At 37.8% G+C, this 16,765-nt stretch overlaps 1 protein-coding gene across 2 annotated transcripts in view; it reads right to left on the reverse strand.

The window, feature by feature from the left end:
* Nucleotides 1-229: 229 nt before the first annotated feature.
* The window catches only part of RELL1 (RELT like 1), a 70,038-nt gene continuing 53,502 nt past the window's right edge, over nucleotides 230-16,765 (reverse strand). Inside the window, exons 7-8 of one of the 2 annotated variants that reach the window (XM_072620453.1) lie at nucleotides 12,144-12,169; nucleotides 230-2,237 (exon numbers count right to left, since the gene is read on the reverse strand). The gene's annotated coding sequence lies outside the window, so the exon portion shown is untranslated. The remainder of the gene's footprint in view (nucleotides 2,238-12,143; nucleotides 12,170-16,765) is intronic. The other variant, XM_072620452.1, reaches the window with a different exon arrangement.

Below are 16,765 nucleotides of genomic sequence, written 5' to 3' on the forward strand. Positions count from 1 at the left end.
TGTCTAGGACAGAGGCAGAGGTTCCTGCAGGATCAGCTTTCTGGTGATACGCCTCTCCAAATTAGCCAGGCTGTCCCAGAGATGACATACTCAACCCATCACCAGGCCCCTGCCAGGACAGCAGGACCAGCCAGAGCCTGTGTTGCCCTGGCAGTCTTTGAGAATCTCCATGCCATCACGAGGTATCTGAGAATCTTAAAAAGAAATATTGAGAAAGGCAAACTAAAAACACTGTTTAATTCTCCTTTTATTTTTAACTCTGCTTTGGTAGTACAAAAGTCTTAAGGTACAAACCATACAGTTAAAAATATATTTGACACACAAAATGATGAAAAATTACCTTTACAAATTTTACACAAGATAACAATAGTTAGTGTCATTCTATAAGGTTGCACTGGGAATTCCTCCCCCTCGAAAGGAAGAAGGGAAATACAAACTCTTGTAAACATCTGTTGCTTTGGAAACACTTAAAAATTATCATTGGATATAAGAAACCAACAAAAATGTTTACATGATTGATGTATGGGGTGGATAACTTTTGGCATAACTGTAAAATAATCAAACCAAAACTGGTTAGAAAATACCTTAAAAATGTGCTTTTCATTTAAATACAGTTTTAGATCTCAGTGTATTTTCTTTTCCATTGTATTGCTAAAAAGTTCTCTGATCTGAATAAAATTATTAAATCTTTTGAAATGCCTTCTATTTTGATTCTTCTCCATACTGGAATGTAATATTTTAAATCATTAATAATTAATGATGATTTTTAACTTAACAAAACGGAGACTTTAAAATCTCAGCCTAATAAAAAATAGTTACACTCTCAAAAAAAATTCTGTATCATAATTTTTCTGGAACTCAGGGAGGTTTATTTCCACAGTTAAATTCTCTTATCTTATGTATCCGACATATACCCACATACAGACACCTTTCAGATGTGTTAGAAAACTGACAAATTTTGCACTGGACCTGAGATTTCATTGAAATAGGGAACTCCCAATGAGGAAACTCCCTCTATCAATGTAGATCTACCCCTTTTATGCAATTTATAGCCTTAAGAGAGTTACTGGGAGAACTGAGAGATAAAGTTCTGATCACAGAGCCAGCATGTGTAAAATGTAAAACTTGAATCAGCTCTTCCTAAGTCCAAGGCCAGCTCTCTATCCATTGCACCATACTGCCTTGAAATAAGAAGGTAAAAAACTGAGGCAAAATTAAATCTATCAGTCATCTGAAAGATCGGTAAACTCTTAACTTTGTGACTAGGTTTAGAAAAAAAGCTAGATTTACATTAATACTTAAAAGCCCGTTGACCCAGAGGTGTTCTTTTGGGAAACTGAGAGTAGGTTTGTTTCATTTTTTTAAATTATTTTAAGGAGAATGATAGACATCAGGAAACACTCAGGCCAAATTACAAAACCCAAAGTAATGACAGGTTTTGTCTGGTCTCTCCCAGACTATCTGCCCTTGCCTGCCATGAACACATTTGCAAGGCTTTATAAGCAGCACCATACAAATGCTTGTCTACACCATGAAAAAAGCTTGGAAGAAGTTACAATCCCTTGTCTTACACTGAAGGTTTATTTGGGCCTTGGGCTGCCAAAACAACAACATGTTGTTCGATGGACTTGAAGTCAATTTTTAATCATTAAGATGGGATTGTTGTCAAATTTAAGTCACTCCTAAAAGGTAGTCACTGGTAATCTAGGGATGAAACGTGATTATGATAAAGGTGGGAGAGGAGCATGCTGATATCACTGCCTATCACTTCAGTGACAGTGAAACTGGTGCTGCGCACTGCCCCTTTCCCCCAGACAAAAAATAAAAGAGGAAAAAGAATGGGGTGGAGTTAACAGAAACACATACAGACAAAAAGAAGTATAATCTCAAACTGTACATTAATATTCCCACTGTACATACACATTACTGAAATGAGAAAATTTGAGTTATGTACACAAGGGCAAAGGTAGAGGCTATTAAGTTAAAATACTACCAAATCGTGCCTTTCTCGAAAATTTAGTGAACTTTCCGTAAGGCATAAGGGGCAAAAATCAGTTATCAAGCTGACACACAGAACCTGGCACCTAGTATCACAACGGTGTTCCATTTTGGAGTCTTAAACACACACCCAGGGCAGAAATGGTACAAAGGATTTAAGAAAATATTTCCTTGGGCAAGTGGCTTCATACATCTCCTAAGTTTTCAGTCTCTTTCAAACTTCTTCAAATAAATTCCTCCTGAAAGAGAAAGATAAAAAAAATTTACTTCAAAGACTATGTTGTTGTCGGCCCAGTGACAAAAGTAGCATGACAGGTCGACCATGTTTCCACATTTAAATACACCACTGTGACTACCACCACCCACCCACACACTCACACACATCCCCTCTGACAGATCACCCATTTCCTACAGAGAGGAATGTTTAGTTACTTCCATCCTAAGTTTACAACTTATGTCCTATGTGGACCTCATTAAGGCAGTTTCATCTGAAACAGAGGTTCTTACCCTTTTACATATCATAGATTGCTTTGGCAGTCTAGTGAAGTCCTAGGAACCCCTTCTCAGAATATTGTTTTTAAATGCCTAAAATAAAATGCATAGGATCGCAAAGGAAATAGAGTCTATGAAATAAGTGATTTTCCCCCCATCCAAGTTCACTTGTTCCATACATTCTGTTCACTGTGCTAGGTTCAGGGGTGAGAGAGGGATATAAAGAGGAATAAGACGTATCCCCTGCCCTACAGATAGGACAGGAACACAAATAACTAAAGGCAAATGAAAATACGGTGGCCCTACTCTGATGATCCAAATGCTTCATTTTATGGATGAGGGAAGGCTCTGAGGCTAAAAGAGATTAAGTGACTTGAACACAAGGTGGTTGCCTCTCTTTGTATCCCTGTGTATAACACGCTTCCTGACACATAGTAAGTACTTAATGGATACTTGCTGACTATTGTCTTCAGAAATAGAACTAGAAGAAACCAATCCCCTGGTTTCATGTTATCTTTCCACACTATGTGTGACTGGGTTTGTTGCCACACCAGTATACAAACCTGCTGTCTCTTGAGGATAATTTACTGTTCATTGGCCCACTCCCAACTAACACTCAAGTTGGAAAAATTAACCCGATGCTTCCTTACACAGAAAACACTAAGGTCACTAAGTGACGTTTACATTTTATTACTAATTTAATACAACAAGGCTGGTGAAAAACAAATCTATGGGTACTCCAACAGGCATGTCTATGAAGTAAGAAGAGGGAGCTTATAATGGTTATCATTAACAACCTCAGGGAGGTGAACTTTTTCAATATTTCTTGACAATGTTTCAGTTTTAATCACAAAAAGATGACTTCTAAATTCTGTGATCCTAGTCCAATCTGGATTAACCACAGTATAACTGCTTAGTTAATCAACTCGATTCAGGAAGCATCTATTGAATACCTACTATGTGTAAGGCATTGAGCTAAGTGCTGGAGTTAAAAAAAAAAAAAATGAAACAATAAAACTACCCCTGCTTTCAACGAGCTTATATACGTCTAGAAACGACATATGTTTTGAGATGGTATGATCCTACAACAATTAGCCAGAACCACTTAACTTGTATGTGTCCATAGAAGCTTGTATAATACAGTATATTAACATAGCAATTGGACTCCTTTTGATAAGCCGCACTTATAAAGGTAAAATTGAATGACTGAATGAGAAAGCATTCCCTAAGCACTTACTATGTGCAAAGCACCATGCTAAGCACGCAGGATTACAAAGACAAAAATGAGACAGTGCTTGTTCTCTGCACATTTGCACAGAAAACACATATATGCAGGCAGCACATGATTGATGCTATGGGAGTGAATGAGAATCTCAAAGATTGCTAGAGAGCGAAGAAAAGAAACTTAAGAAGAAAATCTTGAGGACACAAATTTGAGGTTACTTAATAGCATGGGGTATTAGAAAAGGAAGTACATAGATGTCTAATTGTGATATCAGAATACCGTAACATAAGTCTACTGGGCACACTGAAGTCAACTGGCTCTTTAGGTTAACAGTCAAAGGATTATAAGATTTAGGGCTAAAAAGTACCTTAAAGATTAAATCTAAACTATCCCTCCCCGCTCACCCCTCTTCATCCACACCCCCAGCAAGATGCTTCCAAGTCCAGCTCTACAGTTGAATGGTCATACACAGTAGTAGTGATAACAATACTATTTACTATATACGTTTATATAGAGCTTTGAAGTTTATAAAACACTTTACACATATTATCTCATCAGATCCTCACAACCACCCTAGGAGGTAAGTGCATTATTATAAGAATTTATAGATAAGGCACTGAGGCTGAGATAGGTTAAGTGACTTACTCAGGGTCACACATCTATTAAGCATCAGAGACAAGACTGAAAACAAGGTTCTCTGGACTGTAATTCCAGAGCTGTTCTTACTAAAATATGCTGTTACAGATTATAGCTTATGGAGAAAGATTTCATATTAGACTTCATATTTGTATTTTGGTAAATGTTGCTATAAACTGCATATCAACAAGTAACGAGTCACAGCTGGTGGCACATCTGATAGAGAGTGCTGGGTCTGGAGATCAGAAGATTGGTCTTCCTGATTTCAAATCCAGCCTCAGACACTTACTAGCTGTGTGACCCTGGGCAAGTCCCTTCACCCTGTTTGCCTCAGTTTTCTCATCTGTAAAATGATCTGGAGAAGCAAGTGGCAAACCACTCCAGTAGCTTTGTCAAGAAAACCCAAAAACGGTCACAAAGAATCAGACACAACTGAAACATGACAACAAGTATTATTAAACACCTGTTCTGCTGACATTGTTAATAGTAATTAGTTAATAGTGATGATTTTAATAGAGCAATCCATTTTTGTAGAAAAGACTGAGTTGACTGGATCCTCTCTGGTCTATTCCCTACTCCTATGAGAAGTCTAACCATTCTGGCAACAAAGCGGGCACTTTGGTGGCAATCACCCAAATCAAAGGCATCCTCCAATAAAAATAGCATTTGACAGGCTAACTTTGTAACTTCAACCAGTGTATCCAAGGAAGGTAACCTATCTTTTTTATATGAATTATGGATTACTTAGCTAAAATAATAATAATGATGTCAATTTATATAGCACTTTAAGGTTTGCAACATGCTTCACAAATAGTCTCATTTTATTCTCACAACAATCTAAAATAGATGACGTGATTTTGTTGTTACTCAGGTGTGTCCAACTGTTTGTGACCCCATTTGGGGTTTTCTTGGCAAAGATATTGCAGTGGTTTGCCATTTCCTTCTCCACTCATTTTACAGATAAGGCAGTGACCTGCCCAAGGTCACACAGCTAGTGTCTGAGGTTGGATGTGAACTCATGTCCTCCTGACTCCAGGTTCAGCGCTCTATCCACTGCATCAATTGCATTAAAAAAGAAAGAGTGTCTTGAATGAGATGACTGGGACAGTGAAAGGCCTCAAGACTAGGTCCTATTAGGATCAATTAAAGGCTATTTAGCTGAGACCATAGAAGAATAGCAGAGGACTCTCCAGATAGGAGAGCTGCCTTCAAACATCTGAAGAACCAGTATGGAGTAGAGGTTTCAATTTGTTCTGCTTGGCCCCGAGAGCAGAGAGTAGAAGCAGTAAGTAGAAAGTGGAATGAAGAAGATTTAGGTTTAAAGTAAGGGAGGAGAAAGGGACCCCCAACAATTAGAACTGTTCAAAAGAATCATAGACTAAGGCTAACAGACTACTTTGGGAAAGAGCGGGTTCTCCCTTCCCTAGGGGTCTCCAAGGGAAGCCTGGGTGACCCTTTCTTTGGGGTGCTGTGAAATGAAATAATTTATTAAATGAGATGATGCACACAAACACTTAGCAAACCTTACCAGGTATAACTGCACAGTATAAATGTCAGTGGCCCTTTTTGTTATCATTATTGTCAAAGGGGGGAATTCTTATTCATGAATGGACTGGATAGAATAGCTAACGAGGCCCTCTTTAGTTGTGTGATAACACTGAAGACAAAGTATTTTTATGAACGTGTGAACCAAACATCAGTGCAGTTTTAAGAGAATAATAACATCACCTACCTCCTTCTGAGCTTACTTTCCACTGAAATCTCCAGGTGTTTTCTATATGAATCACTGTCCGCACATACCTACCCATCTAATGATCCATAATAATAGCGCTAATAACTACAGCTGGCATTGATAGTGCTTTAAGGTTTACAACATGCTTTACTAATGTTATACTATTTTACCCTCACAACAACCCTGGAGGTAGGTGCTATTATTATCCCCCTTTTATAGAGGAGGAAACTGAGGCAGAGGTAAAGTGACTTGCCCAAGGTTCTATAGCTAGTAAGTTTCTGAGGATGGACTTGAACTCAGGTCTTCCTGACTCCAAATCCAGCACTCTATCCACTGTGCTATCCAGCTGCCTCTCTCTGTGACACTGATTTTTTGGGTAGTGGAATGAACTCTAAGCTGCAAAGCAAAGATTCCCCAAAAGTACTCACAGACATTGCCACTTGTCTACTATCACAGATAGAAATTTCATCACTCTGGGATAACAGAAACAGTAATAACCTAGGAGTTAGGAGGCTTGGGATTTAACATTGTCAGTCCTTGTGCAAAGTAATTTAAAATCTCGGGCCCTCAGTTTCCTCTTCTAGAGGAAATAGATAACCTCTAAGTTCCTTTCTGGCTCCACAGTCAAGTGATAATTGACCCCTTCCTTCCACTTCAGGAGATTTCCTGGCAATTCATAGTAATGTCACTGATAGTATGTTGACCCTACAACTGTCCAAATCAATAAAAGCTTAAAATTGTTCTTATCCCAACATTATTAGTGCGTGGTCAGCAATCTGGCCACATCAGATCTCTTAGATGGCAAGTAAGTGAACCCTTAGGATTCCCTGGTCCTTGGAGTGAAAAGGTTCTTTTATGTTGCCTTATTCTGGAGCATATTCAGAGAAGGCAGGCCATGATAACGCTAGGGACTCAAAACCATTTCAGATGAGAACTGGATGAAGGAATTGGTGTTGTTTAGCCTTGAGAATAAAAGACATGAAAAAGACTTTGCAAATATTTAAAGGACTGACATTCTCTTAGGTAGCATTAGATGAGACAACTAAAACCAGTGGACAGAAGTTATTCTACAAGATTCAGTTCACTAGAAGGGAGAAAGTTCTTCCCCACTGGAGATTTTTGAAATTAAAATGGTCTGACTCATGAGCCAGATAGCTCTGTATCACCAGAGGCATTCTAGGAAAAACTGAGCATCCATTTATGTTAAAGAAAAGGCTTTCTGGGGCAGCTAGGTGGTGCACTGAATACAGCACCCACCCCGGAGTCAGGAGGACCTGAGTTCAAATCTGGCCTCAGACCTAGGATACTTATTAGCTGTGTGATCTTGGGTAAGTCACTTAACCCTAACTGCCTCACCTCCCCCTATAAAAACAGAATAAGAAAAGGCTTTCACTTGGAATTCATGGACTAGAGGAACCTAATCCATATATTTTAGGAGACCCATGAAGTTGGATGAGGAAAAAAATGAATTTTTATCTTCATTAACCTTTGGTTTCCTTTGTAATTTTATTTACCTTATTTTAGGCATTTACAAACATTCTTAGGAGGGGTTTATCAGATCCATCAAACAGCCAAATGGGTCCATGATACAAAGAAGGTTCATACTTAATGATTGGGCTTCAATTTCCTCATTTGTCAAATGAGCAGTTTGGATTAGGTGATCTTGAAGTTCTCTTCCAGCCTTAACATTTTATGAAAATTCTCTTTTTCCTCTGAACTATTTTTCCTAGTTTACATTCTGATATAAATCTTCACAATTCTTTTATAAGTGCCAATTCATGGAAGATAAGTGAACTCTCCCTTGGGTCTAATGAGTCATGAAGTCATACTCAGTCATAAGTTCACTCAGGCTATTCAATGTGTTCAGAAAAATCTCCTAGTTTAATTTTTCTTCTTTTTTTCAACAGGGTAAAAGGTAGAGGTGGGATCAAGAGGGAAACAAAATGCCTTTGTAATTTTATGTATTTGAAAACATTACTCTCAAAAGAATTCATAAGTTCCACCAGAGAGCCCAATGGATCCATGATATAAAGAATGTTAATCCCCCTTGTTTTTGAGAGATGTCTGAAATGAGGGCATTCGTCCATTTGACATGGTTGATAATGATGACCTTAAAGGTTTCTTTCAACTCTGTAGTTCTGAAATAGGAGAAACTTTAAAAATAATTTTATAGCTAGAACAACAAAGATTATATTTTTCTTAAATGGGCTGCTACAGTTCCCCAGAGCTCTTCATAAATCTACTTGTCCCAACATGTTCATATCTACTCAGTCATAAGCAGGACTTGCACTCAGAACTCAACATCTTCCTCACAAATATAATCTGATAGCTTGGATGGCTTGTAGTAGCATGCAAAGTGAAGTCTGGCTGCTAAGTACAACACCAGTTAGGTTTGATGATTTAATGACTGAATCTGTGTGTTACGGTATTGGTATCATTCTTCTGGGATCAATATCTAATAAACACCAAGGTTAAGTCTCAAGAGCAAAGGAAAAATAGAGTCTTGAACAGTTACAAGTTTTTCCACCTTCTTTCAGCTTGAAGGTAAAAATGAATTCAATGTTTTAGACACCTCCTCACTTTGTAACCCTACTCCAAGGGATGATAGGAAAAAAAACAATCCTCTTGAACAGGAAGTTTTCAGAAGAAAAAATCTAAACTATCCATAGTCATACAAATAATGCTCTAAATCACTAGTAATTCAAGAAAAATACAAATTAAAACAACTCTGAGATATTACCTCACAGCTACTGGCTAACAAGACAAAAGAAATAGACAAATGCAAAAAATAGATATGGTAATGCACTGTTGGTGGAGTTGTAAACTGGTCCAGCCAAATTCGGAATTATGCCCAAAAGGCTATAAAACTGCATATATTTTTTGACCCAGCAATGCCATTACTAGTTCTATATTCCAAAGAGATCAAAGAAAAGGGATAAGGACTTATATGTACAAAAATATTTATATTGTGAAAGACTTAGCTATTCTGATCAACACAATTCCAAAAGACCCATGATGGAAAATGTTATCCAACTCCAGAGAGACCTGATACACACAGAATACAGAATGAAGCACATTTTTTTCACTTTATTTTTCTGGCTTTTTTTTTCAACATGGTTAATATGGAAATGTGTCACATGATATAACAGTCTTGACTTCTCAATGGGTGGAAGAAGGGTAGAGGGAGGGAGACTGAAAACAATTTTTTTTAAAAAAAATCAGTAATTATATCACCCACTAAATATTGATGAATTTTTATACTTAAAGTGAAAATGAGTAGAGTGAAATCCTCCTTACATTTAATGAGACAAAAGAGATAAACGCAAAAAAAAAAAAAAAGTGCTCACAAGGTCAAAAATCAGTCAACAGTGAGGGAGTGGCCCTAAGAGGGTCCCCTGGGCTTGGAAGATATGTGGAGGCAAGAGGTTGGGTGTGTTTCTTTGTTTTGTTTTATGCAGTTTTGCTTTTTAAATAACAACCCTGCTGTGGAAAAAGGAACTCTGACCTTCCAAGATCTAGAAATACTAACTTGGATGAAATTTTTTTAAAGAAAGATCTAATACCTTTCCCATGGCTATGGGAAGGCAGTACATTATTTAGAGAGGAATATAAGCCACAGACCATGGCTTTTTAGAGCTAGAAAGGCATCAGATACAGTCCAGCTCTCTCTTTGTGCAAGTGATCCTCACTTAGAAGCCAGGTTTCCTCACTTCCTCATGCAGTTAGTTATATTATACCTTACCGCCTCTCTATAACTTAATAGTAACAATAAATAAACTGTATCTCCAGAACTTAATAAGAGCAATAAATAAGACAGTATCTTGTTTCCTCCTGTATTTTTTAAGAGTCCAATCCAGTAAATATTTAAGTGCCTGCCATGAGCAAAGCAGCATTATGGACACCAAGAGAAAATGAACAGCAGTTCCTGCTCATAAGCTGACGTTCACTTGGGGATATATAATAATATATTGCATATGTAAATAGATAATAATCACAGGTGCTTTAAAGTTTGCAGATTCTCTTCCTTGATCCTTGCTAATAACCCTATGTGGTCTATAATATTTTTATCCCCAACTTACAAAGAGGGAAACTAAGGCTCAGTGACTTGTTGGTCACACAGCTAAGAAATAGGATTTGATCCCAGACCTCTTCCTGGTCTTAGAATTCTAAGCACTATGTGCCACACTATCTGTAGATAAGTGTGCGAGTGTGTGTGTATGTTACACACACACACGCACACGCACACACACACACACACACATCATGAGCTCTGGATAATGCCTATAGTTTGTTGAATAAAGGTCCCTGGAAAAAAGAGCAGCACTTTCAATTCTATTTAGTTAGTTAAGCACAAAAATACATTAAAAATCCTAACTGTTCAATAAAACTTAAGTTTCAAGGTTTGGAGGATTTCAAGCGATGTGTTTAAAATTCATATGGTTAAATTATCCAACATCCTTAATTAGGCCCTTCCAGTGAAGTCTGCGATTATGAGCAGCTGGGAGACTTTTTGTTTCCTGAACTTAAATACTAAATAAATTGGACATTTTCATAAACACAGTAGAAGAGGAAAAGAGGATTGTACATAAATCTGTGAATATTTATCCTATACATGTTGCCTTTATTTTGAAATATGAAATCAATTAACCATGTAACTTTCAAAAGCTGTCCTACTTGTCTATAACAGTTTCTGGCCTATTTTCTGTTCATTTCTATGCATTTTAAAAAATACTTCAATGACCCTCTTTTCTTTTTTTTCTCTTTTCTTTTTTTATTTTTTGGGGGTGGTTACCCTCTCCCAATCCCCTTCTCTATCCCCCCCACCTCTCACTCCATTGAGAAGGAAGGAAGGAAGGAAGGAAGGAAGGAAGGAAGGAAGGAAGGAAGGAAGGAAGGAAGGAAGGAAGGAAGGAAGGAAGGAAAGAAGAAAGAGTAAACTAGTAGATTTTTCTAACCATATTAAATAGCCTGGATGAACTTATGACTAAGAATAATTTAATGACTCATAGACTCAAGGGAGAGTTCACTCATCTTCCATGAACTGGCACTTCTTAAAAGAATTGTGAAGGTTTATATCAGAATATAAACTGGGAAAATTGGTTCAGAGGGGAAAATATATTCATAAAATATTAAGGCTGGAAAAGAACTTGGAAATCATCTAATCCAGGGCCCTGTACAGAAGAGAAGCTTGAAGCTCAGAGCAGTTGGCAGTTAGTTGGGCATTAAGAGTAGGTAAGAATTCAATGCAGAGAGTCATTCAATGAAGAGCATGAGACAGGCAGAGGAAGCAAGAAAGCGCACGGAGCTCATGAGAATGCCGAGCAAGACCAACAGACATGGAAGTAGATGGGAATGACAACAGGGCACCCACTGTGTGGTCTCTGAATGCCGGCTTAAGCTTGGATTTTACTAAGTGGGCATAGGGCTCTGTGCAGAGAGTAAAGCCACCAATTTGAGTCTAAAATTTTGGACATGGCCAATGGGGGAATTTGTTCTGCTTGCCTACAAATATTGGATGCAAGGGTTTGGGGGGGGGGGGGGGGCTGTGTGTGTGTGTGTGTGTTTGGGGAGTGTGGGGCAGGGCAGGGTGATGCCATTAACTGAAAAAAAATTGAATTTAAATAAAAAGAATGGATTGGGGAAGGAAGAGAGTGGAACCCTTCCACATGTTACAAATTTATGTACAACCAAGCTTGTCTCCCCAAAGCACGAAAGGACTTCTGAAGGGATGAGGGGAAATATATGAGAAAATGAAGTATTCCTTCAGGAGTAACTGCTGTCATCTTCATTTCTGGTACATCCCATTCATTTTCTTCTTTATCCCCACTCCCAAAACTAGTTCCCAGGAGGCCAAGTCTTTACCCCGGGGCTTCTCCTTCTCCAGTAAACACAGGTCTCATGCTTTGTTTTTGTTTGAAAAGAAAATGGTAGTTTTGTTTTGAAAAGATGGTTTAGGCTAAAGTATGGCATGAACACATGGAAATGAATTTACGTAAAGGAGATTGGCACTGTTCAAATCAACAAGTAAAAACCAACACAAAGATAAGTAGATTAGCTTACCTCCCCCTGTAAATGGCATCTGGGAGCTGTTCAAGCAAAGAGAAAAATGCCAGTCAGGGCTTCTAAACTGAAAAGTAGGGAGGGAGGAAGATGAACTTTCATTGTTTTTGAAATTGATAAATGGGATGACAGTTACCACTTTTTTAAAAACTCATTTTATGAATGTTGAAAACTAAAAGATAAATTGGAAAAAAATTTTAAATAAACTCATTTTATATCATTTTATGTAATTACTTTTGTTTTTACTTTTTTATTTTACTAAAAATGATTGTGGAAATTTTGTTTTCTTAAAAAATGAATCTCATTGCTTAAAAAAACCACAAATCAGGCTTTCTCCTGCATTTTGTCAGGTGACAATCTACTGTTTTCTGCACTTAGCCACACCATCGAGTGAGAGCTCCTGGACAAGTACTGACCACTTTCCAATCAGAAAATGCAGCCGAACTACCCAGGCAGCCCAATGATCACAGAAGGGACATGAAGGAGATGATCCCAGCAGCTAGAAGTATATGAGGCAGAGCAAAATCAGAGAAGGCCCTGCCCTTTTCAGGGGCTTGTTTGAGGGGCCTCCCCTTCACCTAGATTTACATGTAGTTACCATCCCACGAAAGTCAGCAAGGAACAGGCTACTGTTTCTAATGATGAAGGTGCTTCCTTCGCACAGTATGTCCCTAATCTTCTAGTTTTACAGCAAGAGACAGAGAGAGAGACAGACAGACAGACAGACAGAGACAGAGAGAGGAAAGAGACAGACAGAGAGAGAGAGAGAGAGAGAGAGGGAGGGAGAGAGAGAGAGTGGGCATGTGCAGTGAGTGAGTGCACGTGCATGTGTACTTGATGGGCAGTAGTTTATAACCTTTGATTCATCAGTATAAGGAATTCTAAGTGAGGTAATTTCCTTTATTAATGCAGACCAGAGCCTGGACAACAACAACAGCATTATCTGGGGGATGGAAAAGAGGTTAAGTGATTTGTCAACATGTGTCAGAGAGGATTTCCACCCTGTCTTCCAGATACTGATGCCAGATCTCATCCACTAAGTCACACTGCCATCATATTTTATGTACATGTGTGTCTATGTATATGTAGTGGGTACTCTTCACTCATTTCAGTCGTGACCCCATTTGGGTTGGGTTGCTTTGTTTTTTGGTTTGTTTTGGGGGGTTTTTGGCAAGGATACTGAAGTGGTTTGCCATTTCTTTTTCCAGCTCATTTTACAGACTGAGCCAAACAGGCTTAAATGACTTGACCAGGGTCACACCGCTAGTAAGTATCTTGAGGCTGGATTTGAACTTAGGTCTTTCCCAACTCTAGGTCCAGTACTTTATCCACTGTGCCACCTAGTTGCCCATATATGCATATATACACATACACACAAATATAGACAATATACACACACATAAACATATATAACAAACATGAAATATTTTACTTTAAAAAATAAAGTACAACTAATGGTTTAACCTTAAGTTCTGCTTTTCTCCCTTCCCTGAAGTATTTTAAGTCACTAAATAAAGTATACTGGACTATAAATCTGAAAGTATAAAGATTAAAACATAAAAACAAGGATCACTCAAAATACAGTGATACTTGAGGGACCATTCAGAGGGATCTGAATATGAAGAAACACAAACATGCTAACAACAGTAAGGAATGGTGAGGGGAAGGAGGAGAAGGGACTCCAGCCTCAGTTAAGTCAGTCAGGCAGAGAACCTAATCACAGCAAAGAGCAAATGAAAACCTGCTGCAAATTCAAAAGAAAATACAATGGCTTTCCTTTTTCTAGAACTAGGGAATTAAGGCACAAAATACAGATCCAAAAAAGAGGCATATGATTCGAGAACAGGAAAGTACAGTTTTATAAGTTATAACTCGCTTGGCAAAAGACAAGTCTTCACCCCAAAGCATAAATGGAACATAGTTTTCTAAATAAATATGAGAATCTTACCCACACAATTTCATTTTCATCCACTCTATTCCAGGTACATGGACAGCATAAGGTAAATGGTATCAACATTCTTTCATATCCTAATTCATTAAACCCAAATTTCTTACTTGCCTTAGCCAGGAATCCTTAGTGATTACTTTTTACTCCCTATATTCAGAATCTTGACCATAAGCTACCTCAACATGGTTAAGATCCTGGATATAGGGAGCAAAAGGTAATTACTAAGGATTCTTCTTTCAAAGATTTAAAATTATAGTTTTCCTAACAGACAGTGAAGAGATGCACAGTGGACGTAAGCAGATGTTCACAAGCCCTAGTGTAAAAGGACTCATTAGGCACATCCATGTTCACAAAAGAAGGTAGGCCAATCATTCCTGGAGATGAGGGATGGCAGATGGACAATCCACAATTTTTCACTGTTATTCATGAATTACCAAAAGATCAGAAAGAAGGCCTACAATGTAGTGGGTAGATCCACTATGGAGGATTTCTAGAAGAACACAAATAGGAACTAGTCAGGAAGAAAAGGCAGGGACACACTGGAATCGTCATTAAACAGATTGAAGTAACAATACAGAAGGTCTATGGATCTATTAAAATACTGTTGAAAGTCATCAAAAAAATAATCCAGCAAAATTAATTTAACACGCATTTTAAAGGTCTTTATTTTATTCATAAAAGAACTATTATGAAATGGGAAAGAAATACTGAAGGAATTTGTGATGCATGTTTCTAAACAATGATATATATTTTCTAAATATTTTTTTAATTGGAAGACGGCTGACTAAGCTATTTAGTGGATCAAAGGAATTCAATTCAACCAAAAGAACAAAAGCTTAGTCTTCATGAAGGAATCAAAAAACATTTTCAGTGGAATAAAGAAACCTTCTCAATTTCACTGCCAAAATAAATGAGGTAAATAGCAACTTAGATGTGGCTACAAAAAGGAACCACAGTCAAAGGGGGTGACACAAAAATAAATCCTTTACAGAATCCTGATTCCATCAACCCTAGAATATTAAACTAGATCTTGGAAGCTTACTAAAAAAAAAAAAAGATACAAATTCAAAAAGCAACTAAAGAGTAAGTATCAGTTTCCCACTTAGTCAACAAATATTTAAGTGTCTATCGTAGGATAAAATGGAAAAAGTTTTGGATCTGTATTCAAAGGACCAAATACTCTCTTAGATACTTACTAAGAAAATAAATAATTTAATTTCCCTGATCCTCAGTTTCTTCATCTATTAAATGAAAGAGCTAGATTAGATGATCTCTGATGGCCCTTCCAAATCTAGTACAAACTATGTGCAAAGTCCTGTTCAAGACCGTGGGCAAAAGAGAAAATGTAAATAAGACACAGTCTATGTCTTCATAGACATCTTAGAGTAATCCTGAAGAGCCTGCATGTGGGTCTGCCTGACACAAGTCTCTCCCCACTCTAATGCTTCCTCAATTCAACTATCTCAAGTGATTTTCCTAACGTGCAGATTCAACCATGACATCCCTGTCTCAATAAACTCCAATGGCTCTCTGTCACCTCCAGGATCAAATACAAAATCCTCAGTTTGACTTTCAAAACATCTGATAACCTCCTAACCCATTCTACCATTCCAGTCTTCTTACACCTTACTCTCCACCACATACTTTTCAATCCATTAAACACTGGCCTCCCGCGCTGTTCCACAAACAAGGTTCTCCATCTTTCAACTCCAGGAAATTTCTCTGTGTGCCCCTATGCCTGGAATGCTCTCTTTCCTCATCGCCACCTACTGGCTTCCCTGGCCTCCATCAAGTCCCTAATCCTCCCTTCTATAGAAGGCTTTCCTCTTAAATACCCAAAAGTAGTCAGCTGCCTCTAGAAAGAGTAGGTCAAGCAGAGGTTGGATGACCATTTGTCAAGTAGGTTAGACAGAGGAGTCCTCTTGGTTATAGATGGAACTCATAGGTGGCCTGCTGAGGTCGCTTCTAACTTTCAAATTTCTGATTGATTTTGGAAACTTTCTTTATGAAAAATCTGATCATGTTAATTCTCCTAAATACATTAACAGTCTTTCTACCTCCAACATTAAAAAAAAAAAAAACCTAAGAGTTGTATGTAAATGCATTTCTTTGAAATCAAGGAGTGACTCTCCCCTCATTAACAATCCCAAATTTAATTGGAGAAAGATGGCATTTTTTAATAATGTTTACAATTTTATTGTTAAAAGATAACAATAAAAGTTTAACTGAACATGTCTATTCTATTCAATCACTTTTTGTAATTAATTCAAACATAATGCAGAATATTTTTAAGCATTTCTCATTGCTCACAAGATATAAACCCTGAAGAGTCCTAAGAGATCATCTAGTTTAATCACCTCTTTTTATGGATGAAGACACTGAAGGTGAGAGATGAAATGACTTGCCCCAGGTATCCTGTGACTCCAAATTCAACAAATTCTCTAGTGCAACTCACTGCCTCCGACATGTTAACAATCTGCACATATCCTACATGCCGTGGATTTGACTCCAGAGTGAGAGTATTCTTAATATGTACAATGGGGACTCAGTCTGTATCTCAAAGAGATATGAAAAAGGGGAAAAGACCCATATGTACAAAAATATTTATAGCAGCTTTTTTGTGGTGGCCAAGAATTGGAAATTGAGGGGATGTCCATCCATTGGGGAATGGCTG

The sequence above is a fragment of the Notamacropus eugenii genome, chromosome 6 (assembly GCF_028372415.1).
Source record: "Notamacropus eugenii isolate mMacEug1 chromosome 6, mMacEug1.pri_v2, whole genome shotgun sequence".
Taxonomy (NCBI): Eukaryota; Metazoa; Chordata; class Mammalia; order Diprotodontia; family Macropodidae; genus Notamacropus; species Notamacropus eugenii.